Source organism: Zonotrichia leucophrys, chromosome 6 (genome assembly GCF_028769735.1).
Source record: "Zonotrichia leucophrys gambelii isolate GWCS_2022_RI chromosome 6, RI_Zleu_2.0, whole genome shotgun sequence".
NCBI classification, from domain to species: Eukaryota; Metazoa; Chordata; class Aves; order Passeriformes; family Passerellidae; genus Zonotrichia; species Zonotrichia leucophrys.
This window is the reverse complement of record NC_088176.1, coordinates 10,465,918-10,484,903: the sequence shown is the minus strand read 5'-3', so window position 1 is coordinate 10,484,903 and position 18,986 is coordinate 10,465,918. Positions and strand designations below refer to the sequence as shown.

Here is an 18,986-nt window from a genome sequence, read left to right as displayed (position 1 = left end):
GCTTCCTCCTGTCTCCAGTGGCCTTCACTGTTTCTTATAACAGTCGCCTACCTCTATGTCTGCCTTGGCTCAGGCTGCACAAAGATTTTTTAAATCCTAAAAAAGGGATGTAGTTTGTCAGAACTGCAGTGCACTCATATGAAAATACATAAAATTGTATTAATAATGATACAGTACCCTCATGTTCCCTTCAAGGACCAATTTGCAGACCCTAACCAAAAGTAGAATCCTTTTGTGCCAGACACTGCACAGATATATCAGAAAATACAGACCCCATAGCAAAGCTTTAAAAGTCCCTGAAGAGACACACAGTCTGCCACCTCTACATTCAGAGGATAATTATTTTACCTTGAAAAAGCCACAGAAGTATCTTTATATCTAAAAAAAAATAAAGGGAAACAATTCAAGAGCAGAAAAATTTTCTTTTATTCCTATGGCTAGCAAAAAGCTGAATGACTTTGAGTGAGACTCATGAGAGCCACCACTGTACTTGATTGGCAGGGAAAACGAAATCCTTTAATTCACCTTTCAAAGGGAATTTGTGAGGATGAGAGCAGGTACCAAGCACATGGTGACACTGCAGTGTCCAGCTGAGCATGGGGCAGCATGCCCTGACCAGGCTCCAGCCCATATCTGTGTTCACACACACACTCAGCCTGAGCCTGCCCACTGGGATGGCCAATTGCTGCTCTGACAGAACTCCTGTCGGTGTCTAAAGAAACAGAGGCTCAGCTGAGGTCCCAGGTCCTGCCACTGCTGAGCACAGCAGGCAGAAGTCACTCACTTCCCTCCACCCTGCCAGCTTGAGGTGGGTTCCAACCAGGACCTACAAGAAAGGTGAAAAGCACCTGAAGCCACAAGGATGTGCATTTCTGAGCGCCCTGATTAAAGGCACTCAAAGCTCCAGTGTTTGCTCCTCTGTCAGTGAGGTTGAATGAGGCAGGGTTTGTAAGTTGTCCCTACGCCTCTGTGCTCATGTAAACACAACGCTCTTTCTTCCTGGTCGTGGTTTCATTGAGCAAAATGCTCACAGTTGGCATCAAAGTGATGTTCTGCTCATCCCCAAATTCAAAGCAGCTATGTGAAGGACCTGCATCAAGGTGAACATAGGTAAAGTCTATTGTAATAGCTGGTCACATCCCAGAATTAAACAGAATTCAAGGAGCTCCTTAGGGAGGAAGGAAAATCAGTGGTTGGGGAAGTCATAGAAGAAATGGTCTTAGTGGTTTGAGACTTGTGGACCTTCCCTCAAGGCAATGACCCTTCAGCTGATATTAGCTGACATGATTCTCTCTGGAAATGAGAGCAAAACTGCCCTCACTTAGTTCATACTGTCAACATACTTTGGAATGCCTGAGAACCCATAGCAAGTTGATATAGGTAGGGAAACTGAGGTACAAAGACACTGAACTAAAGCAAGAAATGGAAGACTTTGTTTCTGAATCTCAAAGTAGTCTTTAGTTTGCCTCCTATGTCTAGAAGATCCAGGATGCATAGAAAAATTACTTCCACTATTGAAGACTAATTAAATTATTCAGCTAATTACACCTCTTGCCTTAATTTTGTCTGGGTACACCAACCTTCCCTTCCTGGCTGAAATAGTTGCCTTCTGTTGTTGTGTGCTGCCTTTTCATTTCTGGCAATTCCCTCCTTGTTCTCATTTTTTAATGGTGAGTTAACTCATGAACCTGAAATGAATAGAGTGCTAAGTGGGTGAGCCCCTTCTCTGACAGTAATTTATGATATATTGCCTGGTCCCTGCAGCTTGGTGCTTACTGAGGGTCTGACCCCCATCATCTGGAGTGAGCGTTTCATATTCTCAAGCAGTTTCAACTCCAACAAAATACCCCTCAATCCACTCAGCAAAGCTGATCTGTGGGGACAGAAGTCACAGCACAAATGTCAGGGACTGAATAATAATCGATAGCTCTGTGGTGAATTTCCACCAAGAAATAATGCCAAATATTTTTAGTAATTACAACTAAATCTCAATTCCTACCACATACATGGATGAAATACATCTGTTTGCACTACAGTGTGAAGTTAATCTCATCATTAATAATTCTTCTCGTATTTATCTTAATATTGTTAATTACATGGGACTTGCTGGGTATGAGTACAAAAGCATGTGTAATTTGTCTTTTTTCCAAGAATTTCCAGTGCAATTTACCATTAATTACTTGCTGCTTAATACAACAACCTCCCCCAAAGAATAATTCCAGCATTATTATTGCATCTTAGAACAGTTGCTAAGGCTTTTTATTCTGCATAATGTGTCATTACCAAGAAGGGTGAAAAAAACCCTACAGCCATTCTTACATTCTAAATGGTATGCTAATAGACAGCAAAATTTGGATAATTTAACAAGATAAAGGCTGTCCTTGAACTTTACTTATTAATGATAGATCCAATCTTAATTTTAATGATTTATGAGCATGCTTATATAGCATATTCTCCAGCGTGGGCCTTATCCAGTGCTTTGGATAGATTTTCTTTGGCTTTAATGTCCTTTTAATAGGCACTTTATGACCTGAGTGTTAAAAAGGAACATGTTCTGGCCAGAAGCTGCTTTTTATTGCAAAGAGCATTTAGCACATTTCTGGAGGGAGTAGTCCAGCTCTAATGTGGAGAAAGAGCAAGCTGTACAATGTAAATAGTGCTCAACTTTGATGTCTTTATAGAAGACTTAGACTTGAAGGCTGAGGTCTTTGCGGATTTTAGATGTAGCCATTGCATGATTAAACTGGTGCATGTGATCATGACTGGATTCTGTTCAAAATTAATGGTTTATAACAAAACTTTCAAGGATTAATTTTGAGAAATCCTAGCTGTGTCTGAATAAAAAGTAAACTTGGGTACAAACTGGGAGTGTAGCTTCCTGATGATTCAGGATGGGGAGGTGATAGAAGATAATTCTGGTCCCTTTCTGATCCCTGTGCCAGCTTCTTTCCCATAGAAACTGGCATGTCATGCACAAGTATGTCTGCAGAGACAATGCATGTTCAGGGCACACCCCAGCTTGGATAGAACCAATTGAAATCAAGACCTTTCTTGAGTCCAAAATACAGATAAACAAGGCATAATGGAAGATCAGAACCATGCTCTTGAAAAACTCACAGAATATCTTCATCTATCTTGAATCTGCAGTTCAAGCGAGCAAAAAGCCTTCCAGACATCTGGGGTTTTATGTCCCCCAGAAGATACTCGCTGAGCAGACACTAGCACAGGGAAAAGCCCATTTTTTCCTCTAAATCTGATCTCCAGCTTCAATAGCATCACCAAAACCAATGCACAGAAACTGCAGCACTGCCAAAAACTGGTGCCCAGGATCACAACACCATCACATGCAACAGTGCAAGCCTGTTTGCACATCAGCTCTGTTCTCAGCTCTCTGACCTCTTTTTGCACTGATTCCTCCTCCCTCCATGGAGCAATTGCAAGCAATAATTGTTAGCAGCAATTGAGGCAAATGCAAGAGAGTAGCAAGACAGCTTAGAGTGCTGCTGGGATTCCTTAAGTATTTATTAGACATTGATACAGCTCCCAGATTCCACCAACTGTAAATTACCTAAGAAACTGACTTCCAAAATAAGAGATGTCTGTCTGGACTGTGGTACATCATGGTTTAACCATGTTTTTTTATTATTTTCTTTCAGAATTTTTAAACTTTCTTCATAAATCTGGCCATAGCTCCCATTCAATCTAAGTGGCAATTTAAACTCAGAATTTCTGGAAAAACACCACAGTTTCACTTAACTTCAGCATAGTTCATCCACCCATGTTACAACAGACTAAAACTCAGAATTTCAAACTGAATTGACTAAAAGGTTGAAGATTTGAGGTCTTCCAGAAACCAGAGGTTTCAAACTTCTTGATAATGCCCAAATGCTTTGTAAAAGCATTTGCAATGGATTGGATTAGACTGAGCCAACTGAATTGCACATTACTATATTGTGAAACTGAAGCACTGCTCCTGAGCCTCTCAGAAATGAAGCACAGAAAAGTCCTCTGTAATCAAGACTTGTCTGTGAAATATAGCACCTTAGTCAGATCCTCATTTCCTCACAGAAAACTTTTCCATTAGAAAAATACTTCAGGAGTACCTGGTTGGTTCCACAGCAGCAGTTTTTCTGGAACTGAAGATGATTTTGATGAGAAAAGGGTAAAAAGGCTTATTTAGTCCTGTAAAACCTGGAGCGAGAAGAGCTGAAGATACCATTTTGTTCTGCTTTGGTACTGCCTACTCCAGAATTTCAAAGTTTACTCAACTTCTATGGAGAAAAATAACCCCAAACAAACTAACAAAAACAAAGTGAGATTTTAAAAGCAAATGCATTGTGGAGCAAATATCCTGGAAGCATTGGAAACACAAGAGCCTCAAAACCTAGGGGAAACTGAAATGAAACAAAGAGGACTATACAAATCTTCATTTTTTTTACAGACTCCTGTTATGTATAACACAAAACACCCTACATTTGCTCAAGGCTAGCTGTAATACCGGGTAAGTGTGACATATAGACAACTTGTTCCCTCAAAGGTGGGAGGGGAAGATCTCTGAATTGTGGTGATGCCCCCCAGCTGCCCCCCACAAAAAAGAAAAAAGTAATCCATCTGCATTTTGTTAAAATGAGGGTGATACTTGTAAATTTACTGGATGCAGACATCCCAGCACAAAGACACCATTGTCTAGCAACTTTGCCATTGTTTCGCAGGAACTTCCAAAATATATTGGTGGAACCACCCTACTTGAGAAGCTCAAAAATTTAAGCTAAATGGGAACATCCAACAGTGTTGCTGCTCTGAAAAGCTTCTGACATTCAGTTGATTTTATGATGTGAAGTTGATTGCTTCTGACTCCTCCATTAAAGGTCACTGGTTTGTTTTCCCCCGCCCGCTCTGTCTCACACATGCATGCACACACACTAATATTTTCCCTTATTGTCTGCATATTTTCTGTGCTATAGAGCAAAGCCAGACACCAGCTCAGTATATATCAGGGGATATGACACCATTCCCGAGAAGGATTATGCTGAAATGTTGCTATCACTCAGCACTTGTAGCATCTCTGGGTATTTGGTGCTCACTTATCACATTTCTCCTTGGGTCCCGCCGAGTCAGCTGCTCTACATCTTGCATCTTCCAAATAGATAAGTCACATGCACTCTGTCAAGCCCTCCTCAGAGGTGCTTTTCCTATGGTAATGCCTTCCATGTGAGCTACCCCATATTTTAGAAGCTGTCCTCTCATTCCAAGGGGCCCCCATGACTGATCATTGAGCAAGTGTCACTTAAAAAGCATTGCGTGAATTCTTTCATTGTTTACAAGAGCCAAATTAGATTTACAATAAGAATGAAAGACTCCTATACTGATTTCATGAAGTGGGAATGCATGATCATTAGAAACACGAGGATTTCAATTAGTCAGGCTCATATTACATTGAATTCTGAATCAGAGAGTCTTCTCATAAACAAGTTCATGCTGGATATTGTTTCTCTTTGAATACATGTAATTGCAGTTTATGTTGGTGTCTTTTGAGATACAGCAAAGTAGGCAGATGTGTAAAACACACACCTTTTGCTAATGCAGAGGCCCCCTGCCCGAGATGCAGTCCTGATCTTTTGTGGAATGTTTTACCTCTGGAGGATGAAATGGAGATTGTCTTTTCCACCTGCAGGTGGATAATTTTTCAGTCATGCAGTCAGGAAAATCATTGAAAAAGGATAATTACAAGGCATGGACAGATGATGGGGTTTGTTTTCCATCAAAACCAGATGCCAAATGTCCTTATATTCAAGATCACTAGGCAATTCACTACTTAGTGGTGCTTAGACAGAAAAAGAGCTTTTTTAGATTAAAGCAGAAATAACATATTGTGAGGTTTTAGGCTTTGTGGTAAAATCCACAGTGGATGCCTATCTGCAGTGCATAAAATATACATTATTCAGGGTTCCAATATCTGTTCTTTGATGAGCTCACAGACATACATTCATTAAAGTCAGCCTTTCCCAGTCTCTCCCAATAAGGAACTTGAAAAATGGCTATTTTATGGATAGTTCTTTCTATAGATATTTGCTATTGAAATTCTTTACAATAACCATGACCAGGATGGAGCACATACACAAACAGCTAGGATTGATTTGCAGGGAATACATTGAAATACTGGAATATAAGGCATGATTTCTGATCAGAGTGATAAGATTTTGTTGTTCCAAAGACTTTTCTTTTTTCCCTTATCCAGGCATAAAGTTCATCTATTTCTTTTGAAGTGTGCCCCACTAAATATGCTTTCTGCTTTGATGCCTTCTCTGTAGGCTTTCCTATTCTGTTGAAATTTCCCATGTCTGCCAAAAAGCCTGGATGAGCTGAACTGAACTCTGATGTATTTGGCAACATCCAGCTTACACAGAATTGGGTACATCTTGACAATTTTTGCTGCTTTCACGCAGAGCTTCTGTTTAGGGGACTTTTGGATTTAGTGTATGTAATACCTCTGTCCTTGGGCAGAACTTCTTTCCTTGTAAGAGCTTGCTATTTACTGATTGCCACCACCAGCTGTGGGGATAGGGATTCATGCTTTTATCAGGATCTGTGGGTTTAGAATATGGGGGAACAGGATTTAATTTCAACAGTGCATAGAGAGAGGATAAGTCAAGTCAGGTACACAAATGCTGGTGAGCTGAGCATGCACAGGGCTTCCAGGTATGAGTTTCTCACCTGTTAGACATGCTCTTATGGATAGAGGAGTTTCTAGAACATCTCAAAAAGCACAGAACACTTGTTTAAGTAACTAAGTCCCTTCTAAGGTTACTGTAATGGTAATTGGCAGCAGGAGAGAGTGAAGTCCAGGGAAGACAGAATCCTGGATTGCCTTATTCCCAGCTGCATAAAATCCAAACTCTGAGTAGACAAAATTTACATCCCATCTCTTCTAATAATAGAACATCTTACTTTGCAAAAATTGTATTTAACCCAAATCCAAAAAAATCCAAAGTTTGGAGAAGCCCTTTAATGAAATAGATTTCACAGTCTCTGTTGCCAGAATCTTTTCAGATTCCAACTATTCTTCAGCACTATTTACATCCAAATATTTGTTTGGCACCTTACAGTGGTTTGAGGCACACCTTGGAATTGGCTCTGAAAATTTGACTCTGTGTGTGATTCTACAAATGTGTTGTTCTGGTCATATAAATTTAATGCTTTTAAATGTTTTGTCATTGGATATTTCTCTGATTTATGACATCCATTTCAGAGAGACATTTCCTTTAAGACCTTTTTGATCCTCCTGAATGCTGAGGGATGACATTAGAGGACAAAAAGGAGGAGCATTTCTACAGTTAGTAGTTACTGAGTATCGTTTGCTGAAAAATTAAAAAGACACAAGAAAATGCTCCTCCCATCAGTTCCTCATTCTTAGTGTGTGTTTCAAACTCCATACATTGGTGCTGCTGTTCTATCCCAGACTTAATTCAAGAAGCATTCATATACTGGTAGCGCATGACAGTGCCACATTTTCCCTCTGGTGGAAAGCAAGTGAGCCCAAGGCAACTTCAGAAGCTCTGCTTTTTCTTAGTGATACATGTGGGCTATGATATCTCTAGCTACATATTTTTGCTGACTGAACATGCATCAACCCACTTTGGATAATTTTTATGGTTGCAAACAGAAAAATCTAATTTACAATTGAACTGGAAAAGCAATTTTGAGACTACAAATGTTTGAATTATTTCTATTTATCTGGAGACATTCAGGCTTGTCAAGAACCATTGTTCATAAAAGAGCAAACAAGTGCAGCTGGTCTATTACAAGTAAAGTTCAATTCTGCTTTGTTATGGATGAAATAGAGGTGTCCCTCTTCAAAATATGCCCTTACAGCACGTAGTGCATTGCATTTTTGCCAAGGCTGCTGGCCCTGCCATGTGCCTCAAGATCACCGTGACTAATAAAGCACAAACATTTTGTCATCCCAGCCTGCCTGCTCTTGCAGCAGCTGCCAGTCCAGGTCACACATCCTGGGGCAGAATGCTTGGCTGTGTTATCTCAACATGCATCCAAATTTCATGGGAGAAACCAGTTATGAAAAGCTCAGTAAGCAGGCTTGAGCTGAAGACAGAGGCTGCATCCTGAGCATTCTGAGGTGCAGCAGAGAGCACTTACTGTCAGACTATTCACACCCTTCAAGATCATCACAGGTTTTTCCCTTACACCAAATTTGAGCATCATGGCTGTGATACCTCGTTCTGTAAGTAGAGGCTAAAGTGACTTGCCAAAGGTCACCCAGGAATTCCCTTCATGCCTTTCTTCCAGCCTTTAGCTTGCATTGCTATTTACCATTGTTATCAATTCAGTTTTTCTCTTTGATGTTCAGAACTTTTCCATAAGAGAAAGTTGATTTCCACCAGCTCTCAACTCATCAATGCTCCAACAATTCTATTTGTAATTAAGCACCTCTAGTTTTGAATAGTTCCATCATTTATTCTACATTTCCTTTCTGACTCTCTCTAGAGACTTTAGATTAAACAAATTCCCCTGGAAATGGCTCACATTACTGATTAATGTGAATAGGGTCTCCGCTTTGCCAACACTTTGTTATTTCATGGATTTTGCCATTAGTTAAAAGTATGGCTGGAAATTTTCAAAGCTGTGTTCCTTTTGATGTAGCAAGGGCAGACAAGGCCAGTGGCTGAAGGATAAGCCCATGAAAGATGAGCACCTAACAGAGGGCAGCTCTATTCACAAAGTCACTGCCCAACTCACTCTTCTCTCCACTCCTCAACAGAGCTGTTAGAAATGAAGAGGAAAATATTAACTGGAAACCAGATTTAAGCAATATGGAAGGAGTTAGACTCCTTTTGTTTTTCCAACTAATACTCTTGCGCAGCTTAAAATTATCCTGACAGAAAAACAATCGAGGCAGCTTTTAAACTAATGACACAATCCCATGGATAATTTCCCCTAAATAGCACAGAGATGTGATTGAATGATCCTATATATCATTGTGGGAAGCAATTTTCCTCAATGAGTTCTACCTGCTGGATATTGCAACGCATTACAGAGTGAGTAAAAACCTTCCTCCGAAATCAGATTCAAACCGGCTTTGGAGCAAAACTTAAACCCTGAGGGTGAGAGAGCCATGATTATATTTAACACCTCCATTTGATTCACAGGTTCCACATGTTCCTCCCCCCATCTGGCAACTCCTGGTGTGAGTTATTCCCATGAGCTGCATGGCTTTCAGACTGTCTTCACAGGTGTTACTGAGCCTAATGTGGGCTTTACTGCTGCTTGATATACTGCCCAGCATCTCACAGATGTCTTTACAGTGTTTCCCTGCAACAGTTTCTTAGGTGTTCAGGCTGCCACATCTCTTTAACAGGAAAATTTTCCCCCCTCCTTACCATCCAGCTGAAGGGAGATGATTTCCTGGATGATGATTTCATACACTGCAGAACACCACATACTTGTTTCTATATCTAACTGATATTCTGTCTCCCATTGCAACAGCCTGGGCAAGTAGTGGAGAACTGGTGGCTCCATCTGTCAACTCCCAGAAGCTTTTTGTGGGGTTTGTGCTTCTTTTGCCTTGGCCAATTACTCTGACTAAATGGACAGATCACTTGGGCCCAGATTACGGGATTCACCTCTGTGATGGGCATTCTGCCACACAACATCACCTTTCCCAGCATTTACCCCCCTTCTGCCGCCTATAAACAAGTTTCTTGCAGCTTGGCTGCCCAGACAAAATGCTGCATTTCATCTGGGTGGAAAACTCTCTGAACTTTAGGTATAGGGTAGCAATCACTGCTGGATGGTGGTGACTGGACGCATTTCAAATGGGAGCTTGAAGCAGTAAAGCCTTTTGTGCCATAGCCTGCAACTGAAGGTGAAAAGGATGTTCATAAGCCAACTGCACCAGCTCCAGAGTCACCTCCCTCCTCTGTGAAGCAGCTCTCCTGTAGCACTGACAGGCAGGGCAACAAAGAGCCAAAGCATTAAGCAAGATGCTTCTTTAAAAAACAAACAAGCAGGACACTGTTTGCATTTCTATAAGCTGAAACATGAGTAAAAGCTCAGGAGGACAAAGGCAAAAGATAAGTACATTGACTTGTTTTTTAACAGAAATGAAGATCAGAGCACCAAGAAAGCCAAGCCCAAAGTTCTGAAAGCAGACTTTTCACACAGCACATTTCAATGGATATGGAAAAAAAACCTCCATGAGCAAGTTTGTATCTTTTCTGTCCTGCAACCTTCATTCCTGGCCATTCTGTTTGTCACAAATAAGCAGTAATTTATGTTTTGACGACTCGCCCCAGCGAATAGAACCATAAAAACAATCCCTGGCCATTTATTTGTGTATTTTTTTTTTTCTGAGGCTTGAATTTATTTTAGATGACACTTTTCCCCCCCTTGGCCGAGACAGGATATTTTCTCCATGCCTTTTATCAAACTGACAGGTGATATTGCTTTAAATTGGGCACTGCATCAACAACAGAGGCTTTCTCATTTCAAACCCAAAGTGTCAGTCATGTGAATGAGAACTCATTTTGTCCCTTATTTACTAAATGCAGATTGGGTTTTCAGGAGCTGGGAGTGCAGAAGAGGAAAGGAATGCCCTGGGTGATAATGGGAATGAACGAGAGAGGACAGCAAAAGAACAACACAGCATGAGGCAGGCGGGGACTTATTGTGGGTTGATTAGGTGACATCCATCTTCTTGTCTATAAACCATTCCCACAAGCACAGCTTTCAAATTCACTTTGTCCCCTGTCATGGCTCCCTCCCCATACACAGGATGAAAGGTGACAGGGGACTGCAGGATGTTTCAGTGCACTGGGGATGTAGCTAAGGGGTTAGGGAGGTGAGCTATGGTTTGAGACTGAATCCCTGGATTCCCTGATTTCTCATGGATCCAACACACAGTCTGGGGCTCAGGGAGAAACAGTTTCCTGAAGAGTGCAGGGAGATTCCTTGGCTGCTATGATGGCCTGCCTAGTTTGTCCTCAATGTCTTGAGGATTCTAAGAGCACATCATCCAGAAAAGATGACAAAAATTTAATCTTGAACCTACACAAAAACAAAGTTTCTGGATAGCGTGAATACATATGCGTAATTGTTAAAGTGGGAATACAGGATACTTCATTTGGAAAAATATCCTTTCGGAACATTGTGTTTGTCTCAGAAATTACCAATTCTGTACCAACAGTTACCAATTCTGAAATTTTAATATATAATCTCTTATTTTAATATAATCTTGTGATTGTTTCTAAGAGAATGACAACTTTCAGCAAAACCATGAAACTCTAAAAGCTTTGACATCACTGTATGTATTTCAACCAATTACTATCTAGGCTCATTTTTATAATGTTTAAACTTCATATTGACATTACATGTGTGAGCAGCCTGCAGATGCTGAGCAGGCAGGGAATTCTGCTGTCTTGGCACACAATCTCCTGCTGCTAGAGCACCAATTAACCAGAAGGAGGAAGGAGGTTTCACTGTTATAAAAATGGGAGCAGGATTTAAGTACAGCAACTGTCGCTGAAATTTAAGGGAACAGAGGGAGGAAAGGAGACCTGCCCTTGTGTCATCTTATAGAAGGTGCTATAAAGTTACATCTGTGACAACACACTGCTGGAAACTAGAGACAGATGATGGAAATTCATGCCAAAATATTCTTAGTGCTCTCTCCCGCCACATCCCCTGTCTCTAACTGTATAAAAATCACCTGGATCTGAGAACAGGCAGGACTGAGTATGATTTACATAGGCAAGATTTTCCACTTTCTAGTGATCTCAATATTTCCCTGCTCCCTCTTGACAATGTTTATGATGACTGGTACCTATCTCAAGAAGGGCTTTATGAGTCACACTTTAAGAAAAGCAGCCGGGAGTCATCCATGTGAGAAAGTTTTTGAATAACTCTAGTGGTTCCGCGTGACTGCAGCAGCATCCCGAGGTTTGCCCACGCAGAGCTGCAGCCCCCAGTGAAATGCTGAGTTCTCCTTCCTGCTCACTGCCCTTACCCAAATCCCCCCTCAGTACCAAGCAGAGCCACAGAACATCCCATCCATCAGCTTCATTTTCTCCTTCACAAGTTCTCGTACATGCCTTTAAACCAAAAAGCCAGGGTTTACTGGATAAAATAATTGTATAAAGAAGGGAAAACTTGCAGTGATTTGATGAGAAAGGAGTGTTGGGAAGTTTTACAGCCTGGAGCGTTTCAGATGTGGAGGACAAGGGCAAAGCCTATTGTCAGTTTGGCTGCTGTCAGCTCAGAGGCCCTCTGGGGCACAATAAATTCATAGAAGTCCTGCCTGTTTCCTGGGACATTTCTCTTCTGTCTGGGTGTCCATGCCCAGCTGTCCCACTGCTGAGCAGTGTTCCTGGCTCTGCAGGTGCTTAAGGGGAGGTCTCTTCTTCCTGACCTGTCATGAGGCCTGTGATCACCTTCCAGCTGCTCCTGCAGGATGGGGCAATGTTTCCTTCCCCAAGGTGCGCCCAACCAGTCCCTGTTATTTCTAAGACGTACAACAACATGCAAGTGGAGAGAAATAAATAAAATGGGTACTGTCTACTGTGTAAACCAACAGGAGTCAGCCAGTGTCATTAAAAAGGGCCATGCAGGTGGGAGGAGCAGGACTGGGGTTAGGCTTTCAGGACAAATCCTGCCTGCTGGCACATTCCTGCATCAGTGTGTGCTCACTCAGACTTGTTTCACCTGAGCACAATTCCCTCAAGTTCAGGGAACTTCTGCAGAGAATCTCCCCCTGGAAGAGACCTGCTGTCCATATCCATGGCACAACACACAGAAACACATACTCAGTATTGGCATGCTATTGCTGTGCCTTTCCAGATGGTGGGGAGGTATTGAAGTCAGCAGGGAGATTTTTCTGCTGTCATCACCTGTTTCTGGTTTCTGTGTACTGTTTTCTGATAAGTGCTACTAGAATTGCAAAGCACATGAATATATGAAGAAACTTGCTGTCTGTTTTCTTAGGTGGAGAGTGTATACCTGTCAAGAGCACTATGAGACAGTTCCCATCTTAAAAGTATGACAAAGTTGGTCATGGTTTTGCTTTAAGGCAAGTGGGAGATTTCACCTAGAAGATCATGATTGTGTTTAGTTCTTAATTTGAAAGTGAGCCAGAATAGATTTTAGGAGTTCACAGTGACTAAGTGTGAAAATAGGTGAAAGATAATTTCCTAAAATTATCTGAATTTAGACTAGATCATGGGAACAAGGAAGGCTCTGTGCCTCTGAAAAATCTGTGACATCAGATCTTGTTCCACACTAATGTCTAGAAAGGCTTAGGCATATATAGTGCAAACAATGTCAAAAGAATCCAGGTTGATTAGGTGTCTTGTGTTATAGCAGTGATTGTGAATAATTGAAGTATCATCACAGGCAGAGAGATGAAGTCACATGAGAAAAACACAAAGCAAAAATTAACCTAGAAAACTAAAATACAAACCTGAATGCCACAGGAACCCAACAATGCAAAGGATACAAATACAATAAGCAGCACTATGCCATCAAATATTTAAAATGGCAAAGCAAAAATAGTTCACCTAATTTAAACTCCAGAGTTTTCCTGTTATGCACAAGAGAGGCACAGAGATGATACATATGTGCAAGAGCACTGCAGGGCACTCAGCACAACTCAGATTGACTCCTGGAGGGAGCTCTCATCTTCTAGGCAGACAACTTTCTTTTACCAGGATGGAAAAAGTGTGGTCAGAAGTGCAAAGATAAGGGCAGGAAAAGAAAATGTGATTTCTGCCTCGAGTTTAATATATGCCATACATTGATCTTGGCCTAGTTTTGGTACACCAAACTGCTATTTAAAATCTACTTTGATCATGTAGCAGCATTGGCTGAGCTGGTGGTTAACCCACTAACTTCTCTTAAATCAAGGATTCTTGAATTTTAACAAAGCCCTTAGGAGAAACTTATGTTTCCCCATGGCACCAACATAGATTAATATTATGTGATCTCCAGGAGAGACCTTGGAGAGGGCACCTCTTCCTGAGTGGCTCATGCCCGGGGCAACACTGAGCCATTCAGGACAGGAGAGGACTCTTTGTAAGAGGCTTTAAGAGAAAACATATGCTCCTGTATGAGCTGAGCCAAGCCCAGGCCACTTGGCTACCAGAGTGAGATGGCAGCAGCAGCAAACAGTCCTGGCTCTTCCTCCATTTTCCTTTGCTGAGCTCTCACCTCCCACGCCCAGTCTGCACCACACTGGCTGCCATCACCTCCCACCACAGGGACCCAGAGCCCGAGAGCTCCAAGCAAGGAACTGTCTGTCCTGGCCACTGGTGAAACCAATTCAGATGAAGTTTGAATTCCTCCTGGAATGGCACAGAACCATCCATGCCTATCAAAAATTATCCCAGAGCTAAAATGACTCATTGTTATAAAATTCATCAACACCCACTTCCCTCCTCTTGACGTCTTTAGGACCCTCTTACAAAATGCCAGGGGAAAATAGTTTCTCAGTTAACAAAGTTTCCCATTCAGACTGTGGAGGATTTGGTAACAATAAGTTTTAACACAGTGTTTCCCAACAGTGTTTTACATATGCATTCCTGTAACAAACCAGATCATTTTCCATTCAGAGAAGAGCTGCCTTGCGCATTCCATTTTACAAGGACTGAACTTTTAAACGAATGTATTTCCACAGGAGCAGAGAAAAGCAGAGTCAGGAAGACACCATTTAATGAGCACAGACCCATTACTGATACTAATCCTCAGGAGAAATACAATAGAATAAACCTAAATTGGTGCCATTTCTTCAATGATAATGGAGCAATGCTGCTTGACACCAGCTGAGGATCTGATCCTGTTAACCTTCATTGACTCAGACATATGTTGCCCAAAGCATTTAAGCTAACTGAAGAAATGAAATGCAGCTAAGATTGGAGGATGAGGATGCAGCTCTTGAGGAACAGGAGAGCAAAGGGAAACTACAGGTAGATTTCTGCCTCTCTGAATGGCAATGCAGTGTCACTACAGAGGGTATTCTTCACACTCACAGAGGACAAATTTGGGCTGACTCTCATCACTGACCTGCAGCACAAACCTTTCCGAATTCCATGGTCATTATCCCCTCCTAAACCAAGGCACTGTGTGTCCCTGACATCCCCCAAACAGGACACCAGCTTTGAGCCTCAGCCTCTTACTCTGCAGATGTTACTTTAACACCTTTGCCATCCTGTAGGGCCCTGCAATATCACATTCACTTAAGAAATAACCCTAATAGTTAATCACATGCAACCCAAGCAGAAAGCATCTGGATTTTGGGGAAGACAAGAGCATACAGTAACCTGTATTTCCATTAGGTGGTTTGGGTAGCAATTTGAAAAGCCTCCAAAGTATATTACAAAAGTTGCCTCCAGCTCTGATGGAATTTTAGGGGCAGAAAGGCATAAGATGGACACAAATTTCCTTTGGACTGAGGTCACATCAGCTGTCACCTGTACAGCCCATTCTAAATGCCAACTTCTTCAGGTATAAAGAATGAAAGTGGATTCATCAATCCCAAATCTTTCGCCAAAAACAACCATAGGGCATCTTTGCCACTGGGAAGTACCCACAACACAAGGATCAAGCTTTCATTGTGCAAAAACTTTCTAAATCAAAACAAATATCTAGTTTGGTAAGTAATCACCAGGGGAAAAAAATTGCATTAAATAAGCCAAGAGCTAAATAAAGCAAGAAAAATGCTTTACAAAACCTTTTTAAATACAGACACATTTGCTGAGGATCATGCAGAAGTAGCAGGACTAAGGAGAGAACTGAGGAGGTCTCCCATTATTTAGTAGTGTTCCTATTATTTAATAGCCTTTACTGGCAGGGGTAACAATACCAAAACTCCTGTTTCCAGGTGTTTGAACAGAACTCACAGACTTTTAATATTTGCTTAATTGAGGACTACATATTTGCTAAGTAGATATATCTCAGTATGATCGCATAGAACATCACAAACACATTAGAGCACCCAAGGAAACAGGACTGTGAAGAAACACCAAGAAGAGGTAAGCAAAGATGATAATTTATCAGTGATTCTTCTACCATGAAAATCCTTCTCTCAGTATGATGAGCTAGGGTGCAAAGCATGGTTCCTTTCATACTGAACAGTTTCTTTGGTTTGCTTTTTTTTCTTGTTTGGTTTTTTGTTTTGGGTGGGGTTTTTTTTATTATTTTTTTACTAACTCCACTGCAAGAGGGAACTGTGTAAGTGTTTTTAATAAAAGTCATGTCTCAGAACCAGGTTATCCAAGGGAATGAGGCCTTTTCTAATTTCAGCTTCAGTCTGTAAGCAAATAGCTCCAATTTAATAAATCTGTTTTATTATGATGGGATTTCTTTTTCCTTCACAGTCTTGTTTGTGCATCAGGGAGTAACAGCAATAAAATCTCACGTTCCACCAGAAGGAAATATGTTCATAATGTTAGTTAACTACCTGGAAAAATGTTTCCCATGTTGTGAAGGGTGCACCAGTCTGCAGGGTAACCACAGGCAGGAGAAAAAAAAAAAAAAAAAAAGAAGAGACCTTTGGCAATAACTCCTGTGCTTCCTGACAGGTTTAATCTGTTTCAAGCCTTCCTTTGGTTTCATATTTTTTCAAAACTGAAATCTGTATTCCAGTTTTTGCTATGACCTCTTGGTCATTAGGATTCTGACACTGATAGCTTTTCTCTTAGAAAATGTATCCTGCTGATTTTGAATATAAAAATCCAGACCAAGAAGGAGCACCAGGATGTGGTGCTGCCCATTTCACCCCTTCTCTTGCTTCCTCCTAAGCTGACCTTTAAGGGCAATTTATTTGCTCTTCTATGGGGAGATAACAAAAGGTCAATGCAGGGAGATAACAAAACGTCAATCCCCTCCCAAAAGTCATTAGCAGGGGAATATTATGAGAGTTTGCTCTGCTACCTACACTCCTCTCTCACCCACTTTAGATAGCTGGGATTTTCAAGATATCTTGTTGTCTAAAAGGAAGGATCAGGCACATCCAAAGCACCAGCCTACCTCTTGTCAGTTACCATTCCTGGCTTAAACATCTTTATGAAGGACTTTTGCTCATTATGGCAAAACTGTAAAAAGAAGTTGTGACACCAAAACCCACCCCACCCTGAAGAGCAGAGTGGAACCTTGGACTGTGAGTTCAGCTGCCTAAGGGAACTTGAGAGAAGATAGAGGTGACACTATTGTTCAACCACCTCAGTTCTAGGAAAAAGCAAATAAAGCTCTGGGAGAAGAATGCATCCAAATGAAAGCCAAACTCAGCAGCTGTTCTGAAAATCATCCCTGACTGGCTTTGGGGTCAGGGAGGCCATAGCCCAAAAGCTTTTCTGCTGAGGTCAGGTTGGCACAGACTTCCCCTCACCAGCCAAGAATGGAGGAGGAGAATTGTGGTGGTGTGGCATAAGATCTGTTCAAAGGAGTGAGCGCCCATCCTTCCTCACACAAACTGGCTCAGCTGTCACCCCCCGCCCCGGGAAGGCCACATCCACAGGACATTCCCACCAGGGGCAGCTGAGGAGGTGCCATAACCCATCAAAGAGCCCCAAGTGCTCCCAGACCCACTGCTGAGGCCTCACAGCAGAGCACTGCTCGTGATGCAAAAGACGCAGAGTCTGCTGCAAGAGATGGTGTCAAACTCCCTCCCTGCCAGGGCAGGTACCTGTGTGTCCCACATGTACATTAACCCTTTGACTCTGTGGTTTGGGGCACCCTCACCCCCAAGACCAGATGGAGATGATCAATGGGACACCACTGGGATTCACAGAGTGGTGATATTTTCCATTTAATCTGTCACTCTCTTTCTCTCCACCCACCTCTTTTTCGATTTCTTTCTCCATCTCATATTTACTATTATACAAAATCCATACTATTAACTTTGGCATATAGTCTCATTTGCACCTTGAATTGGGCAGAGGCACTTCTAACAACTTTAATAACTGAATCATAACACCTCTATAGCACTGGAAGATGACTGGTAGCAAACAGGGACTCTGGATTTATTTGGAATAATGCAGAGAACCAGCATTCCCTTTGTTTTGGGAAAGCAGACTTCTGCACACCTTAGAACAGAGAGGAAAACAACTTCATTTGTACAGGCTCAGAGATAATTTGCTTCCAACTGCAATTATTATTTCCAACAGCAATAATATATTCCTAACCACACAATAATTTTCATGTAACCCTGGAAAAAAAAAATATCCCTTGAAGACCAGAAATAAGTAGAATCAGCAAAGTGTTATTCCATTTCATATATTATTCCATACTTCTTTGATAGGGAATACTGACATTTTCTAGCCACTTGGAGCAGTATTTAGAGCACACACAATTGCATCTTTTGCTGAATTCAGGCGCATGTACTTTGCATCTATGATTAAGAGAATAATGAGTGATTCAGATGACTTACTATCCATGGGCTTCACAATCCTGCATATGGAGATGTACAGCTTCACAGCATACTATTCTGACTGATACTCTACCTCTCCTTCTCCTGAAAAAAAGCAGGACCACACCTACTGGTGCAGCAAGAAACCACCCTCTAAAATACAGCATGAAACAGCTGAAGGTAGTCAGGCAGAGAATTAGTAGATTCAGACTCTCAGATTCGGCATCAGCTGAAGAAGCTTCTCCCTTGTTAACTGCTTTTCATTGTGCAAGTCTTTCCTGATTGCTACAGCTTTTGAAGCAAGATAACAGCATCATGGTCAAGGTTTGCTGGGCCCTTAAGCTGTGGTATTCATGTTCCAAACCTAATCATGTTGTAGATTTTAGACTCTGTTCTCAGTTCTCTTTTCTTTTGAATGCATACAACATAAGAGATCTCTTGCCCAGTGACTTGCAGCACATAAAGACTGAAATGATTTATTGAGCCACAAATTTGAAATTGTAATGTTTTTGAAAACCGCAATAACATTTTCATACTGGGAGAACAACTTATCTAAAGACATTACATCCACAGATGA

General features: G+C 41.4%; 1 long non-coding RNA gene across 1 annotated transcript; it reads right to left on the bottom strand.

The window, feature by feature from the left end:
* Positions 1 to 403: 403 nt before the first annotated feature.
* LOC135449971 (uncharacterized) lies at positions 404 to 18,540 on the bottom strand. Its single transcript, XR_010440910.1, has 3 exons — positions 18,431 to 18,540; positions 1,581 to 1,688; positions 404 to 1,090 (listed from the first exon to the last, which is right to left on the bottom strand). It is a non-coding gene; the product is annotated as an uncharacterized LOC135449971 (long non-coding RNA).
* Between the last annotated feature and the right edge of the window lie 446 nt (positions 18,541 to 18,986).